General features: G+C 50.7%; 1 protein-coding gene and 1 long non-coding RNA gene across 3 annotated transcripts in view; both read left to right on the top strand.

Moving 5' to 3' along the window:
• Positions 1-2,448: 2,448 nt before the first annotated feature.
• Positions 2,449-11,517, top strand: LOC119702152. Its single transcript, XR_005257263.1, has 3 exons — positions 2,449-8,116; positions 9,301-9,344; positions 10,659-11,517. It is a non-coding gene; the product is annotated as an uncharacterized LOC119702152 (long non-coding RNA).
• Positions 11,518-12,022: 505 nt separating this feature from the next.
• The window catches only part of BAHD1 (bromo adjacent homology domain containing 1), a 35,863-nt gene continuing 21,988 nt past the window's right edge, over positions 12,023-25,897 (top strand). For both annotated transcript variants that reach the window (XM_038138732.1, XM_038138734.1), the window contains exon 1: positions 12,023-12,324. The gene's annotated coding sequence lies outside the window, so the exon portion shown is untranslated. The remainder of the gene's footprint in view (positions 12,325-25,897) is intronic.

Here is a 25,897-nt window from a genome sequence, read left to right as displayed (position 1 = left end):
GGTTGTCCAGCATTGTAATGGGCTCCCCATGGAAGCGGTGGAGTCTCCATCCCTATAGGTGTTCAAGGAACAATTGGACCTGGCACTCAGTGCTCTGGTCTGGTTGACAAGGTGGGGATTGGTCACCGGTTGAACTGGATGATCTTGGACATCTTTTCCAGCCTAAATAATTCTAGGATTCTCTGACCCTGCTGTTTCTGCTCACAGCCCCTGCTCTGGTAGGGACAATGACAGATAGATGTGCCCTGCACCACACGAGTCAGAGTGGCACTTGGATCACTCAGCATTGTCACCCGGAGGTGCTGAAGCACCTTGATCTCTCTGGGCTCTGCGGTGAGCACTGAACGACCCTGCTCAGCTCATCCATGGAACATCACTTCTGTCCCCAGCACTGTCCACATGGGCAGGGCACAGAGAGAACAGGGAGTTTCTGAAGGGTGTCTCAGTGGGCTGAGGGGCTCAGCACAAGCACAGCCTCCTCCTGTGTGCGGCTGTCTGGTGGCAGAGCTGGGACTGGCCAGAGGAGGATTTTCCACCCCTCTGCTGCAGCTGCCTCCCGGAAGAGAGGGCAGGAGTGAGCGTATTTTCCTGCAGCTGTTGGCAAGATGAAAATAATCCACGTGCCCTGGGTGTCTGCGGGTTGAAGGGGGCTGTATTGGATCGATGCTCCTCCCGTGAGCCAACCTGTGCCAGGGGCATTAGGAAACAGCCTGTGTCCTCTCTGTGCCTTGTTGCAGAGCTTGGAGCTTCTCCGGAGGGATGGTGTTGGTCTGAAGGAACGGAAGGAGTGGTAGCTGCCTGCTCAGTGCAATGCAGAGGAAAAAAGCAAATGGTTATTTTTGCAGCCCAGCAGAGGTCCTACTGTGATGTAGCACCTGGGCGCTCCTGCTGGCATGAGGAGAGGGAGCTGCAGAGAGGGGATGGCATGGCCCCATCCCTGCCGAGCAGACATGCTCAAGAAATCCCCAGGGATGATTTTTTTTGCTTGGGCATAGCTGCAGCTTCCAGCACGGGGAGCCCCCATGCAGCTCCCCTAGGCCCCACTTCCCGAGGGAGCTGGCATAGTGTCAGTGCTGAACACGCTCACCTGGGGCTGGTGTTCCCATGAGCCGGCGTTTCCAACACGGCTCCATGGAGCTCCCTTGTGGGACCGTGATGGTGTGTGCAACTGGAGGCTGGTAAGGTCTTTCCTGGATCTTTATGGGGACCATCTCCAGCTCTGGGGGCAGCCCTGGCTCTCACATACCTGCGGAGATGGGACATCACTCCCTTTGCAGGGGTCGCTGTGTCCACAGGAGTAGCCACTGTCTGCTGGGGACTTGGCACTGGTTTCTGCATCACAGCAGGCAGGAGCACCCACCCTCCTGTGTACCTACTCAGCTTGTCTTGGAAAACTGGAAGTCTTCCTGCAGCTTCCACAGGCTGATTTTGTTCTTAGAAAACCTCCTTCATCTCTATTTTCTCCACGGCAGCATCTCCCAGGAGTCATAGGTAGGATCGAGCCCTTTTTGCCTGGTGTCCTTTCCACACAGGTCAGAACCTCAGCACCCCTGAGTGCTCCAAAACTGCTGCTGGCAGCATACTGGATCCTCCTTCCTCTGCCACCAGTCCTGGGTCTAGCTGGAGGTGAACATCCTCAGAGGCAGGAATCCTTTGCTTACTGCCTTTTGCTGGATTTGCCTTTGCTCCCAAGCCAGGGTGCACCAGGAGAGAGGCTGTGCTCTGGCTTGGAGCTCATGCCAGGAAGCCACGAGGAGCCACAGACAGGCAGATGATTGAAAAGCCAACACATTCCAGCAGGGCTGGTCTGAATTGGAAAAAAAATCTGGTTTTGGTGAAATGTAAAAAATGCTGCAAGTTCAGGCAGGTCTCACCCCTGGGCTGTGGTTTGTGAGTGCATGGGGAGCACTGAGGCCCCAAAACTTAGGTTCTTGGAAGGGCACAGAGCAGAACCAGCCATAGCCTCCCTTGGGACAAGAGGGCTCATGAATTAGCAAGATCTTGGGATTCCAGGGAATCCTTACCTCCATGGCAGCTATGGGTTTGCCAGGGGAATTTATTCACCCCGCCTGGTGAGCACCTTCCCCAACAGAAGGACTGGGCCATGCTAAGGGGTTAAGTAACCTGCCCGAGGTTGCCAGGGTTGTCTGTAGCAGAGAAGGACAAAAATCCTGTGGGCTCCTGAGTCACCATCGCTTTTGATCCATCTTGTGATTAAAAAATGCAGTTTGGTCTGGGTCTGCATTTTGTGTCCAACCATCAATGGTTACTACACCTTTGTCTGTGGAATTACAATGCATTTTAAAGGCTCAACATATTCCCTTCCCTTCCAGAGCCCCAGGATAACCCAAACAGGCTCATTTCAACTGCAAGTGGACCAAGACCAAAATCAGCCTCATTTTCCTCTCCCTGCCTGATATTGAGGTAGAAAATCTCTTTATTGGGATAAAGAGGTAGAAAAGCCGCAGAACAGCCATAAAGGAAAGGCTGAGCACAGGCTGCATGGAGGCAAGTCACTGCTGCTCAGACCAGTGTCTTTAATTGCTGCATCTCTTCTGCCTGTGCCCAAGGAGCTGATCCCAGGTGACTCCAACAGACAATGTCATTTAAATCAATTATCTCCCTATTTGGAGCCATCCACCCTCTCCCTCCTTCACCATACAGCCACAAGCCCCATAATTTATTCATCCTCGGCTGCACTTAAACATCTGCTCCACTGCCATTTGAGTTTGGCAGAGCATTAGCTTTAAAATTTCATGAAACATAGTGCAGGTGGCAAAATCAGAAATTAAAGATTATAATCACGGCAAAGCTGGGTTTGTGAGCCAGCTCCAGCTCAGGACAAGAGGCGGCAGGAGAACCCCTGGGGATTTAATGCCCCTCAGGTGTTCAAATCACATTTTTATTCCCTTTTCCCAAAGCTTGTGGGGGGGATTTTTACATCACCACTGCTCTTAGGTAGATGTTAAAGTGAGGGAAGCATCTTGTGCTCATTGCTCCTTGGGTTTTGTTGCTCCACTGCTGCTGCCAGAAAATTTTTCTGGCCATCGGTTGTTTTTGTAGGCTGATGTGTCCCCTGAAAGGTGTCTGAAGACATCTTTGCTCACCAAATTTGGATTAGCAAGATTTAATGACATCCTCCACCCCTGCTGTGCTTGTGGGAAGAAAGAACCATGCTGGAACTGTGCCACAGTTCCCTCTCCAGCCCTAGGGATCGGCCACAAAGTAGGGATGAGGTGCTGGAGCAATGTTGGTTTTAAGAAAAAATCAGAAACCTATGTGTCCCCAATCCCTGCTTTCACCACAGAGCCACAACCCTCTAAAACACACTGGTTATCCGCAGTGGTTCCCTGTGTTTATAGCTAATGAAGAGAGATTTGGAAAGAAAATATTTGCTTTAGCAATTCCTCTTTCATCTATTAACCCAGTTTTCATCGTTGCGCAGAGCTGGGTCTGAGGGAAAAGGGACCAGGAGGGAGGGCAGGGGGCTAGCTGGGGAAGTTAGAGGGAATTGAGAGACCTCTGTGCCTCTAGATCTGGCACTGATGATGCTGAGGAGCTTCACCATCCAGCAATTTCTGAGCCATCAGGCATCCTGTCCCACAGAGGAGATCAACTCCTACTCCTCTTCCCAAGTGTTAAGAGGAAGACCAAGGGGATTATTTAGTGTTCAGCTGTACTTTGATGCCTGGGGAGCTTCTGGAGTACAGGAGATTTTAGATCTATTGAAGCACCTGGCAGCTAACCAGGTGATGAAAGAGCCAGCATGCATTTGTCACACAGAGATCACATCAAACCCTTGAATTCCCCTCTTTGCTGAGGAAACTGGATGTGTGGATGAAGACGCTGAAATGAGACACATCCTGACTTTAGGAAGGCCTTAGACCTCGTGTGACATTTTGGGAAGGAAATCAGGCTGTTTGGGCTGGACACAGACCCACAGTGCTGCACAGCTTGCTGGAAAATTCTCTCCCAAAGGCACAGCCGAGCTCCAGCCTTGGCAGGGCTCTGAGGGGCTTCCCTCCACACCAGCCTCCTAGTTGGTCCCCTGTGTTCAATCTCCCTGGATCAAGGATGTTGTTTTAAAGAGAGCAACCAGCCAGCTCTCCAAATCCAGTCCCTGCACAGCAGGAAGGACTTGCCTGCACACCACCAACTCTCAGTGCTGGGTGAGGAGGCACCAGCCTGGGCAGTCCAGGGCTGCACAGGTTCTAATGTGACAGAGAACAGCACAAGGACAGCTGGTACACAGATGATCCACTCGGACCCAAATTTAGGGCAAGACATAGGAGTAAACATGCACTGATGGAATTCTCAGGTTATGCTTTGAAGTCTTAATGATAGAAGGAAGGGAGGAGCCATCTCCAAGGGTTTGGGGCTTCAGTTTTATTGGGTTTATGGAAGGAAAACATGTGGGGGGAAAGAGGGTGACTTTTAACCAGTTTTATCTCCACAGGTTGGGACAAGACTCCCATCAGGACCTGCCTTGTTCCCCATTTTAGCTTTGAAACTTCCTACAGCTCTGGATTCTCACAAGTGCAAACTGAACTTTACACTAAGTAACCTTTTTGAGCAACTTTTCCTTCCATAAACTCGGAAAAGTGCTTTTATGGAGAGGGGTCTGGCTGGAACCTATACCAGCGTTCTGAGAGGACCAGTGCCCCAATTCCCCCTGGTTTTGAGGATAAGGCAGGGCTGGGGCAATCTCTGACCACAGTGATGGAATAAGGAGGATTTATCAGAGTTGCTGCTCTCAGGTGAAGTTTGGGAAGTTCTTACCTCACCAACCCCTCACACCCAAATGCATCCTCAGCACCCCCTGCAGATTTTTGTACTTCAAAAGCCTCCACTAGATCCTGCCTAAGCCCAGGCACGGACTCGAGGCTGCGAGGAGCCCCGGGCGTGGGTTCCTGGGCAGGAGCCTGTTTTGGGGTGTCGCTTGTGAGTAAGGAGCTGGGCGCAGCAGGATGGGACCTGGATGTGAATGGGCAATACTGGGGAAGGCTCTAAATAGGACAATCACAGTGGGACTCTTAGTACCTGAGGACCCCAAGGTACAGATCCAGCACTTCCATGTACCCCCAGTGAGCCAGGCTTGCCCAGGGCCTAACATCCAATTCAGAAACCAGGTCCCTGTGAGCGCGGAGCTGTCACTTTGACGGAGCGACCCGTAACTTCTCTGGCTAATTGTCAAAGCACAGCACTCAATCCAGGGCACTCTTCCCTCGGGAAAGTGGCTTCTCCTACCTGAACTGGCAGGAGAGCAGCCCTAGGAATTGGGAACATTGCATCATTCCCATGGCAACAGCCTGGGAGGCTGCGAATGGAGAATTATGACTTTGTTCCCCGTTCTGGCACGAGGAGAAGCTGGGCTTTACAGGATTAAGCAGATCCCAGCTCAAACATCCAGGGTACCACTGGAGGGAATAATGAATAGTAATAGCAGAATAAATGGGTTTTGATCCAAGGCTCTGTCCAAACAGTATGAACAACCCACTTTGTTTAAGTTTGGTCGGTTTCCAGGCCGAGTGTGAACCCGCCGGGGGTTTCTGAGCTGGGACACGAGCAAGGCTGTGCCACCATTCACTTCATGGACACTTCTGAGGAATAAACTGGTCATTAAACGTGAGGCCAAGAATGATCACTATCATCCAGGGTCTCCTGAATTAAAGTTCACTTTATTCTAGGCTCCTTTTTATCTCAAAAGAGCAGAATCTTCACACTGCAGGAATACTTTGGTAGACTATAAGTCCTCACGTGAGGATCTAATGAGGATATTTGGCTTAATGACTATTTTTGCAAGGGTTGCAGCAGCCAGGACTTTGGGATAAGCCTGTGGCTGAGCCCAGGGCTGTGGCCACCTGGAGCCATGGGGCTCACATCCTCCTCTGCAGCAGCTCCCCATTGTCCAGCACCCTCGTCATCCCTCATCCATCCCATGGGAAGATCCTGCCATTGGACATGTGGATAGGACCTCAACATCAATGGCTGTGGTAGCTCTGCCTGTTTTCCAGCTTTTTTGAGCATGGCTGTTCCTCCCTTGCTATGGTGTCTCTGCACCAGGGTTTTTCTCTGCTCTCCCCACTTGCTTGATGACTGTCAGCCCTGTGCAGCCCTGTGCCTCAAAACCCATCCTGTGTTTCAAAGTCTGGAGGAAATGATGCACAGACCCTTCCTTTCTTCCTTTCCTTTTTCTCTCTCACTGCTATCAAACAAGAGTGAGGAAAGATGTAGGGAAGGAAATTAAGGAGGTGCTGCCACCCAGGGCACAGCATTTTCCCCAGCCAATTGCACATCCTCCAGATCCATCCCCAATCCAGATGACACTCCACAGCAGCTCCAAATCCCTGAGCACTGCCTGATTTACTTCCCATAGGAGACCCCATCACCGGGCAAACCCTCCTTTGCTCCCGTCTCTCCCTTTCTGAGTATTTGTTATTTTAAGCCAACCCCTCAGGGATTCAATTTCTGTGCAGAATGTGGGGATTTAGCCACACAGCCCATGTTAATGCTAATAGGATTATCATTGAATCATGGAATCGTTTAGGTTGGAAAAGACCTTTAAGACCATCGAGTCCAACCGTTCCCCCGGCACTTGCGAGGCCGCCACTAAACCACGTCCCTAAGAGGGAGATTTGCACAGGGGAGCTCCAAACCTTCCCACCGAGTGCCTGATGTATGGCCAACAAGGAATGGAGATGCAGCAGCTTCAGACTGTGAGTGTTGAGCCCAAATTCAACCCCCGACCCCTGGGATGAAGCAGAGGATTAACAGATATGTGTGTATGTGTATTTTCCCCCAACACCGAGATGTTGTTATTGTCCTAATGAAGATTTTGGAGCTTTTCCTGATGTCCCACAAAAAGCCCATGGAGATATCAGTTCCTCCTTGTGCTGATCTTGCCTCCAGCTGCTGAAAGTAAGGAATGAAAAACAATGCTAAAGGCTGAAAACATCTCTGAATGGGACACTGGGTGGGCCTCAGGGTGCTGGACGTCTTTGGGAGCCTGGGGACAAGGAAAACAGTAAAGCATCCAGGAGTGATGTCTCCTTTTCACACAGAAAATTAGGAATGTCCCTGTGTCCCTGTGCTGGCAGGAGTGTGAAGGAGCAGACACATCTCCCCCACTGAGGAATGTCCCTGTCCGCATGTCCGTGTGCTGGCACGAGCTCCCGCCCACCTGAGGGACACAAAAGAGAGATGAAGATTTCCTGCTGATCCAGCTGTTTCTCTGGAAATGCAGATTGGCTGAGCGGTGCCTTTGGGATTTCTTATTAGGTTTTTCCTGTATTAATTCTGTGCAAGGAGTTGTACAAGCAGCCATGGGTTTGTTCCCACTGATTTTTCCAAGCAGACCACAGCTGAAGTGTTTGCCCCAGCCCAACAACCCGCAGAGGGGTGAAGGACCGGTGCTGGTTCTGCCACAGCCCATCCCACAGCACAGATGGTCCCATAATTGCTGCTCGCTTTCCCATCCTGACTTTCTGGGACATGTGTTTTGCATTGCGATCCCCTCAGCCTCCCTGGTTTTGTGAATCACACTTCATAAAAGAATGGCTACCTTGGGAACTCAAGGCAGGACATTTATTCTTCCTGTGCATGCGAGTTTGTCACTCCCTGCCACGGCCCAGCTCATAAAGCAGAGTCTTTGCTTTTAATCCTGATTTTTCAATGTACTGAAGTACACACATTCACCTCTACCCACCGTAACACTCAGGGAAGTTCTTAGCTCTTAGTCCTATGATTCTCTGCTTTAATTCAATCTGGTCTCATTTCCTGACTGTGCTGGTCCCCACTGAGCTATTCTCATTGTCCCTTGTTTTTGCCCTCCATCAATAAATTACAAATATTATATCTATTATATATTCCTTACTAAAGCACTTTAAAGTGTTGATGAGAGGTGAAATAAGAAATAGAACACAGTAATCCCCTTTCATTTGCTGAACTTCCTTGGCACTGCTGCTTCACAGACAATGTCAGACACAAACAGCACAAACTTTTCTAAAACTAAAATAAATTAAAATAAGTGATATATTAAACCTTTGTTGCAGCAACAGCACCAAAAAGCTGCAGATGATTCCCTGAGATGCCAATACAGTAATTTGGATTTTTCCAGGTAGGTAATGAGATCCTGTGTGACAGCTCTGTGCTTGCAGAGCCCTCTCCTGCAGCCTGAATCCCTTCTGGCTTCTTCCGGTGGAAAAAGGGGAATATTTCACCCAGCTAAAAATGAGCAAATGCTGATGTTTAAACAGAAATCTCAGAGGAAGCTGCCTCTGTAACCACAGCTGGTTTGCTGCAGACCTGAACACTCACAGCCAATTTGCTTTTTTGGTGTAATAGAATTCCAAGTCAGTCCATGGAGCTCCACAAGGGATTCATTTGGCCTTTTGCAGTTACTGGGTTAACCCTAGAAGGGAGAAGGAAAGGAGGGGACCATCAAAACCCATCTCTTTGCCAGCAAGTCAGTGCAGCACCAGCACCTTTTCTGTGGAGACATCAGGAGGCATGGGATCACACGGCTGGATTTGGGGATGTTTCTTGGTGGGCATATGCCTGGAAAGGGCAGGATCCCTATGGGATGCAGCTGAGATGCGCTGAATGAAAGACTTTTTAACCCAACCCTGTCACTGCTGCCTGACAGGGGCCACATAAAGACCCAAGGATGGGTTTATCCCCATCTGTGGCCACCAGGCTGTTTGGGAAGGTGGGGCTGGCCATCCTCCCCCTCGCAGATGTGCCTGCAGCCAAGTCCTTCCCTGAGGCCCAGCCAAGGAACCAGTTGGTGCAGGATCCTCCACACTGCTGCTCTTAGTGTGTGAGCTTACTCAGATTAAGGTTGTTGCTCAAGCTTCCATGCCTATTTGCAAGCTGCCAAGGCAAGGGAAGCTCTCCATCGGCTTGTGGCTGTGCAGGAAGCTCAGGTGTTCCCAGGGATGCACTGCCTCCCAACTTGGATTAAAAAGAGGTGCTGCCAGCCTCCTGCCATCATGGACACCAGAGCTCCAGGCTCCCTTTCTCTGTCCTTGCAGCCCTGCTGGGGGAGTTTACCTCTTGGATTTCCTGTGACTTTTAAAAACTCACCACAGTTGTTCCTGAAAGTCAGAGAGCTCTGAGAGTGCGGTGCAAACACCCTTCTCCCAGCCTGACCCACAGTGAGGTGCTTGGGCTCTTTCCCATTCTCCTGTGCGACAGCAGAAGTTTTTACTCCTGAAACTTAAAATCAGAAAATGCAAAGATCCTTTTCTCTGTTTTCCCTGTGTTAACGGTGAAATCCTCTTTTTCCTTCTTTCCCTTTAGTGCTGGCTCAGCTGTGTGTGCCTGTCCCACCCCAGTACCTGGAGGTAAGGTGGGCAATAAAGGATAATCTCTGAATCCCTGCTGGTTCCTGGCCCAGCTCCCCCACAGCCATGGGGGCTTTACAACTCTTTTTACCTCAGCAAGGTGCTGCCACAGCCCAACTTGTGAGTTGGGGACAAAGATTCTTGTTGTGCTACTGTTCAGGCAGTCTATAGCCCTGGATGTTATTATCCCTTTCCCAAAAAAATCAGGCCAGAATTTGGGGTAGGAAGATCTCGTGTTGGGGCTTTGGTGGTTTGTTCTTCCCAGTTAATAAGGGGAGAAAAAGCCCAAACGCTGTGTCTCGGCTGTGTCACTGCCTGACAGAGGCTGCAGCCCGGCAGACACACAGACATATTGTTCTGGAATCAGCAATTAGCTTCCCATTTTTCCCCCTCATCCCTCTGAGAAAGGGACAAGGAAAGGCTCCACTTGAGAATAAATTAGTATCTCAAAAGAGAGGGAGCTCTGCAGATGGCTCCGTTGTGCTTCCCACTCTTGTGCAGCTCTGGAGCACACAGTTCCCCATCCTCAACCTGTCCGTCGTTCAGATGTTCTCCTACTCCAGACACCTGGAGGAGGGAAGGTGGCCTCACCTCCATTTTCCCCAAAAAGCAGCTGTTAAAATGTATTTGTCATCAAACTTCAGCATAAATTTTGCCCAAGTGTTTCCCTCTGGAACACTGTGACACTGTGGATCTGCTGCTTGAGTTGCAGGGGGGTTTCAGAACTTTGGAATTCCCAGATTCTTCACTTTTCTGCTCAAATATCATTCTGTTTAGCTATGGGAGTCTGAGGTGGTAGATTTAGGAAGTCACTTGAACACATCTAACAACTGGAGTTAAGTGTGCTCTGTGTAACACCAACATTTAACTCTGATCTCAGAGTGCTGTGATTCCCCTCCTGTTCCTGTGGCTCACAGCAGAGGGAAAAACTCCAATAAAATATCATTTTTAAGGAACAATTTGACAGCACCATGAGCTGCCTTCTCTTTTCAGGTGGGGAGCAGCTCTGGTCTGAGGAGACAGAACCTTTGGGTATGTGGAGCAGCTCTTGGTGATGCCCAGCTGCATTAAACAGAGCCTGGAAAAGTCTCATCCAAAGGTTCCATTTCCAAAGGGCAGCAGTGAAATGGGGTAATCACAGAATATCCTGAAGTGGAAAGGATGCACAAGGATCATCCAAGTCCAACTCAAAAACAATATCAGAGAGTTTTTAAGGAGAGTAGCCCTACTGCACCTTGAGGGCTTCCAGGGGTGTAGCTGTTAAGTTAATTTATTTTTCCCTGCTCCATCACCAACGACTGGTATTTGTTTCAGGAATCAGTGTCTCCAAATGGCTGAATTTCCTCTCAAGCTTCTCCTGTGTAACATCTGGATCCTGCAATAATCATACCAGTGCTTGATCCTGCTGTTGTTTGCAAGATCCCTGTGGACCACCAGAACAAGGCAGGAAGTATTGCAGGCTCTTAGGTCTCCTGCAGTTTAGCTGAATTTCAAGCAGATCATCAGGGTCTCGCCCTCATTGTGTGTGTATTTATCTCCTGGAGCCCCATGGGTTGCTTGTTCCATGTGTCAGTTCCTTCCCAGCTGTTTCCCAAATTTAAGAGAAATAGGACAAATTTGGTACTGGAACAGGCTCCTTGGGGAAGCAGTCACAGCTACAAGCCTGAGGGAGCTCAAGAAGTGCTTGGACAATGCTCTCAGGCACATGGTGGGATTTTGGGGCTGTCCTGTGCAGGACTAGGAGTGAGGCTCGATTCCTGTGGATCCAGCTCAGGAGATTCCATGATTCTATGGAAAAACCCCATTCTGCAACTGATGGAGAGGCTTCAGTGATGGGGACTGTGGTACTGCTGAAGATACTGAACAAATAACTTCCGTGGCTTGCTGGGTCTGCTTTAGGGCTTTAAACTCATGTTTCCAGGAAAACATGGAGTTTTCCAGATGTTCTCATTGCTGCCATGTCACCTGTTGGTCAGACCATAGAAGCCATGGACACCTGAGTGTCCCAGTGAGGACAGGGTCTGTGGGGAAGCTCTGGGACACCTGAGAACTCCCTGTTGGCCTTATTCCCCCTAAAATGCAGCGGGATATTCCCCTGGTGCTGACTCACAAGGCTGCTCAGATACCACACAGGGGGTGTCCGTGGCCTTTCCAGTGCCCATTTCGGTGCGGGAATGACGGGCGCTCAAACCCGCTCTGCCTTTTGCCTCTCTCCCTGGCAGCTCTCAGCGGAGCTCCCGCCGGACCCCTGGGACATACAACTTTCCCAGAGTTTGGATGCAGGGCTCGGTTTGAGTGCGACTGCCCCCGGGATGCGCCGGGCACACCCGCGAGGTGTGAGGCGCCTCTGAGGGAACCATGGGGGGGGGGGGCCTGACTGGCGCGCGAGGCCGCCTCACGCCCCCGTCCTGTGAGGGAATCGCGGCCACCGGGGGCTACCCCAGAGCTCCGGCGGGGCGCTCATCCCGGCTTTCCCGGTTATCCCGCGCCACCGGCGAGGGGCGGCAGAGCGGGGGGCTCCGTGAGGGGAGTGGGGGGGCGCCGAGGGGGGCTCGGGGCGGGGGCGGGCGCGGCGGCGATTGGCCGGCGGCGGCGGGGAGAGGCGGCCGCGATTGGCCGGCGCGGCGGGGCGAGCGGCGGGCGGCGGGCGGCGATTGGCTGCGGACGAGGAAGCAGGAAGGAGGCCGGAGGCGCTCGCGGCTTGCGGGGAGTTCGCGGCGGCGGCGGCGCCCCCGGTCCCTCCTCCGGTCCCTTCTCCGCCCCCTCCTCCGCCCCTCCCGGCCCCTCCGCCGCCCGCTCCGGCCTCCGCCCGCCCGCTCCGCGACGCCCCGCGGCCAGGGGCGGGCGGCGGCGGTGGCGCCTCGTCCCCATCCCGCAGCCGAGGAGGCGGCGGCGCTGACGCAGCAGCAGCGCGGAGCTCGGGACTCGCGGCGCTCCCGCCGCTGGATTTCTCCCCCCCGGGGCCTGCGGCAGCCTCCCGGTGAGTCCACACGCGGTCCCCGCGGCGCCGGCTCGTTCCTCCGCCCCCGGGAACTCCGCCGGGCCGGGAGCAGGTGCCGCCGCCCCGGGGTTTGGGGGGCGGGGGGTACGCGGGGCCACCGGGAACTTCCCGCGGCGGCGGGGAAGCGCCGGGAGGGCACGGCGGGCTCGGTGGCGGGTGGGCCGGGCCGGGCCGCCGTTAACCCCGCGCGGTCCCCCCGGTGCGAGGCCGGATCGGCCCCGCCGAACCCCCCCGGGCTCCTCCGCCCCTGCCGCTCGGGCAGCACAAAGGCGGCGGGGCCGGGCGGGGGGGCCCGGGGGAGTTGCGGGGCTCGCGGCCCCGGGGGGCTCCTCGCCCCGGGGGCCGCTCGCGTCGGCATCGCCGGATCGGGGGCGATTCCCGGGGAAAGCCGTCGCTGTCCTCGGCCCCTCCGGATCTCGGAGCTGAGCCGGCGCTGCCCGGCCGGGAGTTGGCACAGGACGGGCCGGCCGGGGGTGGGTGTTTTGGGGCTCCCCACGCCCGAACGGGGCGATGAGCCCCTCCCCTGAGGGTTGTGCGGTTGAGCGCGTCGAGTTCCCGATGGTTTGCAGGATGTGATGCCGGGCGGGCTGTGCGCCCCGTGTCCCTGTCAAGCAGGTACCATCGAGCCTCTTTGGGGGACAGCGGAGCAGTTTTCATTTCCATCGTGATTTTTCCCACTCGCCGTGCGCTCCCCGTGGCTCTGGACATCTCTCCTTTCCTGCCGGCTGCTCCGGTGGCCGACGACTTGTTTCCTCTTCTCCTTTTGTGTAGCGGTGGCTCCTAATGGAGGCAGCTCCGCTGGCTCCCTCTTTTCCAGCTGCTTCTATAAGGCGCAGGAGCCAGCACATGTGACTGGGCAGATCTCGGGAAGACTAGCAAGTGCTCCCCGGGCTCCTGCTCGGCAGCCAGCCCCAACACGGGGATACCCACACCCCGATGTCCCTTTCCCTGCCCCGGCACAGGGAGACACAGGAACCCCCTCTCTTTCACGAGAGCACCCATGAAAACTTAAAAAATACGAGCATTTGGGATCTATTCTGTTTGCCTCTCCCCCTCCCCTCTCTCTTGCCACAAAATGCTTATCTGAAAGAGGTTCTGGTTGTGTTTTGTTTTAAAGAATCCAGCTGCCCCTCGTGCTCGCTCTCCATCTGAAGTCATCATTGTCAGGAGCAGGCGAACCTCAAAGCGAGAGGCTTTGCCGGGCTTTTGCTTGCCTGGTTAATTGATCTGTCCATCAGTTTGCCACAATTAGCGAGAGCTTGCTCCACGCTGAGGGGCTCTGTGGTGTTCTGGGGGGCTCGGGGTTTTATTTTAAGGCTTCTGGTCCTCGTGGTTGTGAGAAAGAGTGACACGAGCTGCGTGATAGACTGATGCTTTTGAAATCTTAATGTGATTTAAATACCAGCACGCTGCTGATCGCTTTAACAGAAATATCCTGCTCACATATTCATCCCGGGCCATCCTTCACGTTTGTCATGTCCTGGCTACCTGAATCGTTCCCGAGCTTCAGCTGGAACTGTCTAAATGTTTGCTGGTGATGGGAAATCATGCATTAGTGTGATTTACCAGGATGTTTTGGATTTAAGCATTGATTTCTGTTTGTTTTCCTCATGAAGTCAGTGCAGCATTTCCAACTGCTTTCCAGCTGGAGCAGAGCAGTGAAGTGTAGTGCTACTGATAGGTGTAAAATCAGCTGGAAAACACCAAGCCTGCAGGGAAAAATAATTCCCTGAACTTTGTGCCAGTGGATCCTTTCTGGATGCTTTGTTTGCTGGGGGTTGATGGTGACAGTTGCACAGAACAATAAGATGCAACTTAGAAATGTGGGGTTTGGGGGAAAAACAGTCACACTCTTGTGTCTTAAGAAATGTTATTTTGGAGGCCACTGACGTGTTCTCATCCAACTGAATCATTCACTTAAGTGTCGGTACTGTGTCCTTCTTGCCAGTTCATCTGCATCACCTTTCTGTTTCCACTCTGAAAGCCTCGGTGTTTATTTGCCTTTTTAACCAGTATCAGGGGACAGTTAGGGCTGGAAGGGCCTCTGGAGACCATCCCCACCTAGAGCAGGTGACACAGAAATGTGTCCAGGTGGGTTTGGAATGCCTCCCGAGAGGGACACAGCCTGAGCAGCCTGCTCCTGTGCTCTGCCACACTCAATGGAAAGTCCTTCCTCCTGTTGAGGTGGAACTTGTTGTGTTTTGGGTGATGCAGGTTAATTTTGTTTGCTGTGGTGGTGTTAATCGCTGTTGTGTGACTCGGAGGCTCTGTGGGACACGTGTGCTGGTCCAGTCTGGGGAGATCCGATTTAGGGAGCTCCTGGCCGTGATTTGGGGGGAAATCCACCCTTCAGCAAAAGCTTTTCTAATGCTGCTGCAGCACTAAAAATAAGCCCTTAGCAGCAAATCTGTCCAAAGTAAACAATTGAAAAATAATTAGGAGTGGTAGGCAAAGGCATGCTCGCTGCTTGGCATCATGTTCAGATCACAAGCAAATGAATGAATGATGAGATCTGGCGCTGCAAGAACAGGAAGGTGTGCTCAGATGTGCAAATATCACATCCAAAAGGAGCTGTGTGGGGCTTTTTTTTTGCCCCATCTCCCAGTTGGTTGTCTCCGTTTGGACATCAGGAGGGATTTCTTCCTGTAAAGGGTTGTCAGGCACTGGAAGGGGATGACAGCAGGGAGGTGGTGGAATGCCCATCCCTGCAGGTGTTCAAGGAAGGGCTGGATGTGGCACTCTGGGCTGAGTGACAGGGTGGTGGTTGGTCACAGGTTGGACTTGATGATCTCAGAGTTCTTTTCCAAGCTCATTGGTTCTGGGATCTCAGTTAACCATGGGGATTCAACTCGTGGAAGCAGCGGCAGAACAGCCTCGGCGTCACACCCAACCAGCCGAATGAAGAAGTCATAACTCTCATGTTGATAATAATAAATGTGGCAGTGTTCAGATGACTGGGAAATACAGGGGAAAAAAAAAACCCAACCAAAAATAAGCGGCCCAAAGAAGTCATAAATCTGAAAATAGCTTCAAACACAAGCTGTGAGCTGGCAGGGGCTGGGGTGGCTGGGCTGTGACAGAGAGGGATGTGCTTCGATCCTGGGGGATTGCCCCATCCGAGGACTCCCACCGTCTGGTTTGCTCTCCTGCTTGAACTCACCCTGTGAGTGATGATTTATGTGCCTGTTCCCAGCAGCTCATAGGTGAGCTGGTTATATACCCAGCTGCACATTTGGGCTGTCTTGAGCTGTTCTCTGAGTGTGAAGTCTGGAAGACGTCGCAGTTTTGGATGCAGGCAGTGTTTAAAGGGAAGACCAGGGGATGTTTAGTGGAGGATGCTCAGAAGGAATTGTTCCTTGTGCTTCAGCATGAGGACTGGAGGCTTTGGGTCCTTCAGCCATGATCACAGCTGTCCAGCATGGCAGCTCCTCTTTTATTGAGACCAGAGATGTGGATTTATTGGCAGAAAATATTGAAATTTGTGGCCAGATTGTTGTTCTCAGTGAATGAGTTACCTGTAAGAAGACCATCATAATTTAACTCTCTATGCTTTCACACTTGTACTGGCGCCTGATATCCTTGAAATGGGGAAAATACACTTAAATTTGATACTACTGGTTTTATTTCTTAAAACACTTCTTAAAACACTACAATCTTGAGATTGTATGGGACAATGCCATAACTTTGTCCAGTTGTTGCCCAGATTTGCTATTTTAGCATGGAGCTTTATTATACATAAAGTAGAATAGAGTCACAGTAATATTTCATGTGAATTTAAAAAACCCTTCCATTACAAGAACTAGACACTGGAAAACTTTATCATGCAATAAAGTGAAATGAGGGACTGAAGTTATTAAAAAGAGAAACCAAGGGTATCATTAAGAAAAATAAATATAAATCTGTTTTAAAATCAACTCATTTGGGCCCTGTCAATATTTGTGCCATTGGAGTTTAATTGATCTGTTCCATGTTATTTTTTCTCTGGCCATGTGGGTGAAACCCCTATAAAATCAGAGTATGGAGAGCTGGCAGGATATAAGAAGTGAGGTCAGCTGAGAGAACTGAACCTGAACCGCTTTGTGAAATCTCTGGTCTCTCAAAATTACAATTGTATAATTTCCAAAGAATGATTTGATTTAAATCATAGTGGAAGTCCCTCAGTGGGGATGGCAGTGCTGCTCTGCTTCTGAAGAAAAGCAGCTGAAAATGAGGATGGCTGCCCTGGAGGAGCAGTTGTTTTCCCTTCAATCTGCTACTTATTGATACACATTAAATTTCAGGACATCTTCCATAGAGGGCGGGTGGTTATTAACTCCACGTGGGTCAAAAATAATTCAAGGGACGCTGTTGATTTTGGCCTGATTTGTGAGCGACGCTCACATTTGGCGGTGCTGGGCTCTTGCTGGTTGATGGCGGGGGAAACGCGTGGATGTGTGTTTCCTTGAATGCAACCCGGTGGGAATGAGGGATGTAGCGCCCTGCGAGCCCGGTGGCAGCGGGCAGTCCGTCCCCCCTGGGCTCCGAGCCGTGCCGGTGGCGTGCAGCTCAATCAACACTGTTAAATGGGGAGGGAATGTGTGTCACTCCTCGGGAGCACGCCGTGCTCGGGGCCCTGCCGCTGCGCTTTTCCCACGTGGCACGGCCGGGAATGCCGCTTTTATCGCCTCTCTTAGCAGCTCTTAGATTAGAGGTGCATTTTCGGGAGAGGTGTTTGGCCGGACCCTGTCCGAGGGCTGCTTGGAATCCCTCGGTTTGTCATTCCCCTTCCTTCGCCGTTTAAAATTCCCAGTGCTTTTGGAGACTTGGCAGCGCGGGATTTTGAGGGGTGTTTGCTGTCACACGTGCAGCCAGGCGCCGTGACGGGAGTCTGGTGGCATTGGCAGGGTGTCAGCTCATCCCATGGGATGGCACAGCCGGCACGGGGATGCTGGCTGCAGGGAGGCTTCGGGATCCGTGTGTCTTGTGGCTCCCTGCTTCCCCTGCCAGAGAAGGGGATGCAGCCCAGGTGGGATTTTTCTCCTGCTGTATTCCCTGGGCACTGCCCTGTTGTGGACACAAGTGCTCCAGGAAAAGGCACGTGGAGAGCAGGTGGGATTTGTGTTAAACGTGTGGCGCTCGGGAATAAGATGATGCCTGGGCTCCGAGCTGCCGGGTGCTGCATTCCTCGTGTCCCAGTTCTCCTAAACAAAGGTATGACTAAAGAAAAGGATGATGTTTAGGTTTTCCCCCTTTGTAAGGCACATCACAGGAGCGCTCACTGGCACCCATTGTTCTTCCCGCAGTTTTTGAAGGGCTTTCTCACGCTCAGCTTTGAAACTCTACAGCTCAGCAGCCTTGATTTTTTTTTTTTTTAATGAAAGATCTTGGCTTTTAGAGGCTGCCTGTATCTCAATATTTCAAATTATTTACGAGGCTCTTAGAAATAAAAAGCAGACGTTTCCCTCTCATTGATTGCAATAAAACTGCTTTGCTGGCAGCTGATTTTTCAGTGTCTGAATTATCATCCTTGAAATAAAATCTCAGTGCTAGGGAAGCATCGAGATCCCAGGCATCGCTTCCTACTTACACCGTGCCTGGCCTTCTATTGTTCCTGCCTGTGGCCTGTGGGAAGCAGGGAAAATCGGGAGCTTCAGCCAGCCTTCCCGCAGCACAGCGTTATCCGGTGCTCGTCTTCATTGTGTCTCCGGGTGCCCGCGGAATACCTGGAACGGGCTTAAACCGACAGCGGAGGAGAGAAGCGGGGGGTTCCGGGATGCCAGGGAAGGATGGCTGAGCCGAGTTTCGGAGGCAGGAGGGAGCAGGCGGGTGAGCCGCGGGGAGCGCGGCCGATGCTGCTGGAGCCGGGAGCAGCCTCGCCCTCCCGGGCTCCACATCCTCGCCCTCCCGGGCTCCACATCCTCGCCCTCCCGGGCTCCACATCCTCGCACTCCCGGGCTCCACATCCTCGCACTCCCGGGCTCCACATCCTCGCACTCCCGGGCTCCACATCCTCGCCGGGCGAGTTCGGTGAACTAACGAGCATCCTAACGGGAAACGGATCGGGGCCACGTCCCTGAAATCCCTTCGGGAGCGCTCGCTCTGTTCGGGCACTTGGCAGGTTGAGCGTGTTGTGGCTGGCTCAGGGTTGGGAATTCTGTAAAAAAGAGCAGGATTTGAGGCGGGGTGGAGAGGAGCATCGAGGTCTCTGCTGAGGGAGGATGGAGAGGCGCCAGGGGGGAATGCAGGCAATGAGGATTAAGCTGCAATAATCACATATTGATAAATATGAATGGTTTAGAAGGAGAGAAAGCAGGAAAGTGTAGGCTTGTGGAGGGAACTAGTGGGCAGCAGGAGGTTTATTTTTAATGAATAGAAAACTCGTAGGAAACAGATGCAAGAGGCATGTTTGGGTTTGTTCCTTTGTTCAGCTCAGCCAAAGTCAGTGGAAGGATTCAAGGTTGGAGATGGCTCAGAGTGAGGAGACAGAGCAGCTCTCTCCAAGGTGAGCAGGATAGTAAAGGAAAAGGATTTGGCAGCTATAATCACGTGCAGACAGAGAAAAAAAGAGATTTTATTAAAATCCTGGCTAAATGCCAGGTGTCAGAACAGGTACAGAAATGCTGAGTTGGACAGGTAAACCCCAACCCGGGAATTCCTTAGCTTTCAGCAAATGGCACAAGCAGCAGAAGCAAACCAGGCATTTTGGGGATCTATTCCTTAAAAATTACTTGGTAACCCTGACTCTGTGGCATGTCCCTAATTCCTGGAGGTGGTGATTACCTGGAGATGGCCCCTGCCATAACCAAGCATGTGATGGGCAGAGCTCCTGGTGAGGGGGAGTATGCAATGCCTGCTGGCTGCCCCGCTGTTCCTTCCCAAGAACTCTGTCATGTTGTCCTTCCTGGATGCTGGATTTCATCAGGGATCTCTAGGGATGTAGTTATGTGGGATTTCTACTGTCCTCCTTGTGTTCTGGTTGGAAAGAGGCGAATCCTTTCCAATCCTGTCAGGGTAGACAGTGTGGTTGGGAAGCAATGTTTAGCCAACCTTACAAAAAAAAAAAAGCTATTTTCATTTCTTCAGGGTTCTGTTTCTTCTCATATAGTGGAAGAGGACCCAGGGAATAATTCCCACTTGAGAATAAATTGCCAGCTTTGCTGAAAGTGCAGTCCTGCCATCTCTGGGGCTGTAAAGGAGTGATACAAGCCCTGTCCCTCTCCGTGTCTGTGGGTCAGGATGAGTTACCAGGAATAACTTCAGCCTAGGGATGAAGTTTTGGATGCAAGTGGCTTAATTACAGTGCGAATGGAGCATCGCTGTCTGTGCTCAGCCCACATGTGATCTGCAGCAGTTCTCCTGCCTGAAACCACTAATGAGCTTAAGAACTCCCCTGTTTTCCCAGCGCTTAACAAAAATTAAATCCTTCCCTCCCAACAAAACTGGTCGCGTGCTCAGCCCGCTGCTTTCATCAGGAACAATGGGTGAGCGCTGACCTTCCTGAGATGCCACCTCAGAGCTCGTTACTGAATAATTAGGTGATCCTTCCCCTTCCCACAAAGCTCGGGGGCTGTTTTTTGTATTGATAACGTGACATATCCCAAGGCTTGGCCTTGAATTTCAGGCGCTGGGCTGTTCCAAACTCCATCTGTCCACTAAGTGAATGTCAATCCAATTTAAGCTTGCATATGTTTCCAAGGAAACCATGGGAGGCAGTGGGGAGAAATGGATCATGGAGGGGCAGGGAGGCTAGCGCAGCAGCAGCGCTTTGACTTTTCACTATTTAAATATAATTAAACCCCAGTTCAGTGTAATAACCCTACATAGAGCAGCGTCTGGAGGCCTTGAGGGTCAGATGGTTGATCTTGGCATAGCCTGTGTTATGTGTAAAGCAAACACAGTGAATTTAAAAATAAGAAAGGAAAAGGAAAGTGGCCTCAAGGAAAGTGGCTTCAGGTGCTTCTGTGAGGCCTCAGTCCAGCTCATAGAGCTCTGCACTTATAAAGATCCCAGAATCATTTAGGTTGGAAAAGACCTCCAAGATCATTGAGTTTTATGTGTTGCTGATCACTGACTTGTCAACCAGACCAGAGCACTGAGTGCCATGTCCAGTTATTCCTGAGACATCTCTAGGAATGGTGACTCCACCACTGTCCTGGGCAGCCACTTCCAATGCTTGAAATCATGGATTAGGGTAGTGAGGTCCTAATTTTCTTTCTCTCAGGCTGGAGAGCTCATGCAGCCATATAAAAACCTGTCCACCCTCAGCTGAACAAAGCAAGCTGTGAATAGACCCAAAGGAGTTGTCGTATGTGTATTTAGACCCCCACGAAAATATAAATGGAAAGTGTTTAGATAAATTTAAAACCAGTGTCCTGGTCAAGTTAAAAGGGCCAGGTTGGACGAGTCTTGCAGCAGCCTAGGCTAGTGGAAGTTGTCCCTGCTTGTGGGGGGTGGAATGGGATGATCATTGGGGTTCCTGCCCACCCCAAATCATTCCAGGATAAAACACCTTAACGCTGCACACTGATGTACTTGCGCTTGGAGGGCAGTAACTATGACAGGCCTTGCCTGGGGAGCAGGAAAGTCCGTGAATATTCGGATATTTGCTCCCGATCCCTCAGATAAGCTGCAGGTGCTGTGGCTCCCCAAGGGCTCATCCTTCACCAGAGGTGTGAGAACTTCCAGGCACACCCCAGCTCGAGCAGAGGCACAGAAGGAAAGCTGTGAGGTGACACTGAGCAGGAGGCCCCAGAGGTCATTTGGGATCTGTTCCTTTTGCAGACCCCATGTCAACCACAGCAGAGACCTGACAGAAGTTGTGGCATCCTCTAGGAAGTGTCACTCAGCTCTGCTGGTGCTCCCACGTGTGTGGCAAAGCTGTAAGCAGGGTGGGAAGCAGCAGGGCTGGAGGCTCAAACGTGGACTTTGTGCTTGGTTTCTGTTTAGAAGAAATGAGGGTTCTCCCGCCCCATTTCCAGGAATTCATCTTGGACTGAGAGTTTAAATGCTGCAGAAGGCCAGGGCTATAAGTCTGCCTGGCTTTCTGAAGCAAAGAGTGTTTCTACCTGTTAATACAGCTGTTAAATAAAATGTTTATCTTAGTTATTGAAATGAAAAGTGAGGAGCTAGCTTTGGAGCTCTAAAATGGGATATTATCTGTCATTTTACTTTGAAGAATGCCGCTGCCTTAAAATGTTTTACTGTGACAAATAGCTGGAGCTGAAATTCTGGTGTCTGGGGATATCCTGCGTGGATACATCTCTCCTTGTGCACTGTAACTGCAATCTGAGGCAGAAACTCCTCAGCTCTTAGTTCTTTGCAGCTGTTGTCCAGCATCAGATCCTCTTTGGAACAGATCTCCTGAGATTTGGACTGCCAGCAGCAAAACTGGCCGAGGGGAGATGTGTGCTGGGCACGGGCACTGGGAATCGTCCTTGGGCCAAGCTGTGGCATAGCAGGGGGGTTCTGGCTGCTTGGGGGGGCTTTGCAGCACATTCCTCCTTATCAGCTGTTTACCCTTCCACTCTGGGCACAGCCTGGGAAAGCAGAGCTTGCTGCAGCTTGCTTGGATCTTCCAGCAGCTCCTGGAAGCTTCCTACCAGCTCTCCCGACATTCGACCGGTAGCTGCGAGCGTCTCCCGCTGCCACTTTGGCTCTGCTTCAGCTGGCAGCTCGTGCAGCTCAGGAATCCCTCTGGGATGGCCGCTCCGGTCGCGTTGTCCGCGGTCTGGCTTCACACGTTGTCTCCTTGTGCCCCGCTGCTTGGAGCTCTGAACCGTGTGCATCTTGTACCCTGGTGCTCCTGTGCAGGTGACTGGGATGGGTGAGGGCAGTTTTCCCTTCCCCATCCCTCTGATCCACACATTGAACACCTCAGTGTGCAGTCAGCGTTCTCAAATCCTATCACTGATAATGAAGGGGATAATTCTGATTACTTTTTTGTTTCTCCGCTTGTCCGTGCTAGGAGTTCCTCAAAAGTTTTGCTGTTTTCTTCCCTGTAATGAATATTCTCCTCAAGGCTGGAGGAAGCACGTGGGGGGTGGTTTTGCAGTATCAGAGCATCATTTGGCAGAACAGTACTTGTAGGATTCTTCTCCCTGCTGCTGAGCGCACCTGGGTGTTTTGAAGCCACAGCCTGACTCCAAGGGATCTTCCTGAAAATTAGTTGGAGCACCTGTGGCATTTCCATAAAACTAGGCTGCACTGTTTAAGAGCTTTGTGGCTCCCCAGAGGAAGTTGTAATTAGGCTCCTTTGCCAGAGAGCTGATGGTTTATCCTCTGGGGTTCCCACTGGCTCCATGGTGACCTGCACTGGTGGGAGAATAGAAGCATTCAGCATCCCCCTGGAATTCAACCAAGAGCTCTTGGGACCAAGGCTGTGACTTAGTCATTGCTCTTAACCATTCCTGATGCTCTTGAGTCTATTTTCCTCCTGGCTGTGCAAGGTGCAGTGAAACTCAAGCAATATTTCAGTGTGACGGAGTCTATCAGACCCACCTTCTTGAAGAAGTCTGATCCTAGCCCTGGCTTGGAGAGCTGAGCGTGTTTAATTGCTGCCTTTCCGAACGGCCGAGCGGCATCACGCCCCGATAAATGCGCCTTAATGAGTGCATGTAAACCAGATCACTCCCAGCACGGGCTGCAAACCCTGGCCAGTCTGCTTAAAGGTGGTATTTGTTGCCTCGACTGATCAAACCTGGGGCACAAGCAAAGGTGTGTGTTTAAATACACCTCTAACGATGTGGGTAAGGGATGAAAGAGCTGGGGCAGCTCCTAATGGGAGTTAAACGGGCTCTCGGGGAAGCAGCGTTCCAGCAAGCTGGGCTTCTCCTGGTCTAAAGTGGCTGAATTGCCTGCGTTTGGCTTGTGGTTCCTGGGATTTTAACATGTTACAACATCCAGCTTCTGCTTGAGTTTTCTCTCACCAGATTTCTGATCTGTGCCAGCTGCTGGTTCCTAGAAATGCTCCTCTGGCTGTGCTCGGGACCTTTGGCAGCACTGAGTCCCCTGCTTCCTGGGCTTAAATGATCCAATTGGACCCAAATTTAAATGATTCCTCTGCTAACACCCTAGGAATTAAAGAACTTGTTCTCCTTGGAGATGTCAGCTGCTGCAGCACCATTCAGTTAGACAGGATATTGGGTTAGACAGGATATTGGGAGAAAATTCTTCCCTGTGAGGGTGGAGAGGCCCTGGTACAGATCACCCAGAGAAGCTGTGGCTGCTCCATCCCTGGAAGTGTCCAAGGCCAAGCTGGACAGAGCTTGAAGCAATCTGGGATGGTGGAAGATGTCCCTGCCTGTAGCGGGGTGTGGAACGAGATGATCCTTGGACGGACCTAATACCTGAAACCACTTGAGATGTGAAATTTTAAGTGGAAGTTCTTCCCTTACTTTGTGGGTTGCTGATTTGTAAATACTGTCTCTGGAACTAATGAGAGGGAGGAAAGGGATTAAAGCAGGTCTAGGTAGGCTTGGTAGTTCTGCCTTGGCTAAAACAGTGTCACTAGAAGGTGTGTGAATATGCACCAGTATTTGTGGTGGTGATTGGTCCTGTATTTTGTGAAGGAAAAAAAAAAAAGTGTATTTTTTTTATTCCAGAAGTTCCCAAACCATTCTTTGATTCATGGAATGCCAGAATGTTTTGGGTGGGAATGGACCTTAAAGCTCATTCATTTCCACCCCCTGCCATGGGCAGGGACATCTTCCACCAGCCTGTGCGAGGACCTCACCACCCTCACAGGGAAGAATTAGATTCTCTGATTCTAGTTGAAATCCAGTAAGGGTAGCTCTGGATTTAAGCTCTGCTCAGCATTCAGTGCAGCACTGTGGATTACAAGACATCAGGGAATGAGAGGCTTTGGTTCCAGGAGTTGCAGTGGGAATGCAAGAGTTCTGTAAAGTCTTTCTTTGACTTGAGTTTTGGATGGGGATTGGAACTCTCAAATGGAAAAATGCTCAGCATAACTCATCCTCTGTCACCTTTGTCCTCAGCTGGGAACGTGTGGGGTTAAAGCTGGTGTTTCAAGTGATGATCAGAAAGTGAGAATAAAGAAGTAGAAAGTCTGTTTTCTTTTGAAATGTCTGTTAAACTTTGAATAGAAAGAGGAATCAAAACCTTTTATGAAGGAAATCCCAGAGAGCTGTTTTACTGTATGGACAACTCGCTACCCAGCTGAGGGTGAAGTGGTGTGCTGCTACTTTTTAAACCATATAGAAAACAAAGGTATTTCCAGATGCAAGATGATACTGTCTGAAGTACTTATTCTAGAACTGAAAATAATTCAAGTAGCAGTTTTAGTCTGAAGAGGTAGTTCTGGTCAGTGTTTTTCATCTGGAGATGAGTCAGAACACAAGAATCCTCGAAAATACTACATGATCTTGTTCTTTAACAGAACTTAGTTTTGCCTGCTTGGGTTTAAATCTTCTGTGAATTTAAGTCGAGGTTATAAACATGCATGTCTGTTACATTTTCAAATTCAGGCTGCCTTTTGCACTCCTCAAAGATGATAATTCCTGGAGTCCATACCTGGAACCATAGTGCGAAGGATTTGGACATTGAGGTGGGGCACAGTCAGTTTTGAGGGACACTGAGGTGAGGAAAATAAGATTAAGATTATTTAAAGGAAAAAAAAAATTAAATCAAACATTTAGTTATATGTCACGTTGAATGAATGCTTTGCCCTTCCCTGAATTTCTTGCATTTCTTTTATCTCCCCTAAAGCCAGTTTTGAACTTGTGGAGTAGGAATGTGTTGTCTTTGGATCCTGAGGGTGCCGTGCCGGCAGTTCCCAGTCAGGAGAGAGTGAATGGAGACCTTTGCGGGAGAGATGTACCCGAGGGAGGAGAAGGGAAATCCACATCCAGAGATAGGATGGCAGTGACAGCTCCGTGACATGGAGAGGAGCTGGCAGGGATGCACCTGCCCTTGAAATTCCCACCGGCAGCACAGTTTGCAGCCGCACGTGTGGAGCACAGAATCGCGGCGCAGCTTGAATTATTTAAGCTCAGCAGTTTGAAGGAAGCTCCTAAAGCAGTCGTGGAAGGGTGTGATTATAATATATAGAAGAGCTTTTAATATTTACTATAGAAAAACCTTACACCTTGTTCTTCAAAATAAAGCCTTGGGAATAATTTGTTATTCCATTTTACCCGTGGAACAGGAAGGGTGCCAGAGCTATCTGAGCAAAGTGACATATGATTGATATTTTACCAGACTCAGCCTTCTGCCGCGAAGGAATCGAGTTTGCATTTTGCATATATGAAAAATCAGATGAGCAGGGCTTGTGTGGGTTATTTTTTTAAAAACCTTGATTGGCAAAGCTTGTGCTTTTTCTATAAACACGACTGTAAAAGCTGTCCCGGAATATTTTTGACTTGGTTTTTCAAACTACTTATAGGCATGTTTTAGGGTGTTGTTGGCATAGCTGTCACATGGCAGCTTTGTACAGAACCTATTTAAAGTTGTAACAGGCAATTCTGTGTAAAAGGGTGGTATTTAATAGATCTGGTATTTTATAGAGTCAGAGAATCCTAGAATTATTTGGGTTGGAAGGGTCCTTAAGGATCATCTC

This window comes from Motacilla alba, chromosome 5, assembly GCF_015832195.1.
Source record: "Motacilla alba alba isolate MOTALB_02 chromosome 5, Motacilla_alba_V1.0_pri, whole genome shotgun sequence".
Taxonomy (NCBI): domain Eukaryota; kingdom Metazoa; phylum Chordata; class Aves; order Passeriformes; family Motacillidae; genus Motacilla; species Motacilla alba.
This window is presented reverse-complemented; position numbering and strand designations above follow the sequence as displayed.